Here is a 797-nt window from a genome sequence, read left to right on the forward strand (position 1 = left end):
ATATATATACTGTTTGTTTAAAATAGAGTATTTTTATTTCATTCCTTAACTCATCCTTACTGCAGTGGTATTGCACTTCAGATGACGTCTAATTACTAATTTGTACTGTATCCCTGACAGCAACTTGCTCCATTTTATTCAGATTTTTCTAGTTTTCTGTTTTTACTTTGTACATTAAGCATTGCTTATTTCCTTTTAAGACCTGTACAGAGCTCTGAAAATGTAGAAAAAGACCTGATGTTAACATACCACTTTTAAAGAAAAAAAAAAGCCAAACCAAAACCAAAACAAAACAAACCCCCACAAATAAAAGATGGTTATCTGAGTCATACACCAGGCTGGTTTGCAGGATCATCTCTCGCCCCACTCCTGCGCCTCGGTGGGGGATCTTCCAGGGGGAGGAGGGAACCCGGCTTCGGGCAGGCCTGGGTTTGGCCCTGGGGTTTCTGCCTGGCTGCCTCACCGCACCCTGCGGGGCTGCCCTCGCCCAGCTGGAGTCGGGGCGTTACAGGCAGGGTATAGCCCCTACCAGGCTGCCCCTCTTACCCCGGGCTTGTTCGGCAGCCGGTAAACGCCCCGTGTCCCGGTTAGCCCCACCGGGCACACCCAAGCAGTGGGCAGCGGAGCCTCAGGTTGCTTCGTTGGCTGTCTGCCGTGGTGCCCCAAGGTGAGCTACCAAAGCCGCCTGTGGTCTGAGGTGAGGTCTGCGCTCCGGCAGTTGCTACGGGGGGGTTGGTCCATGATTGGGCCCGTTAGAAGTGGCAGGTCCCAACGGTATTCCGCGGAGGGGGGAGGGG

The sequence above is a fragment of the Cariama cristata genome, unplaced genomic scaffold (assembly GCF_000690535.1).
Source record: "Cariama cristata isolate BGI_N322 unplaced genomic scaffold, ASM69053v1 scaffold36455, whole genome shotgun sequence".
Lineage (NCBI taxonomy): Eukaryota > Metazoa > Chordata > Aves > Cariamiformes > Cariamidae > Cariama > Cariama cristata.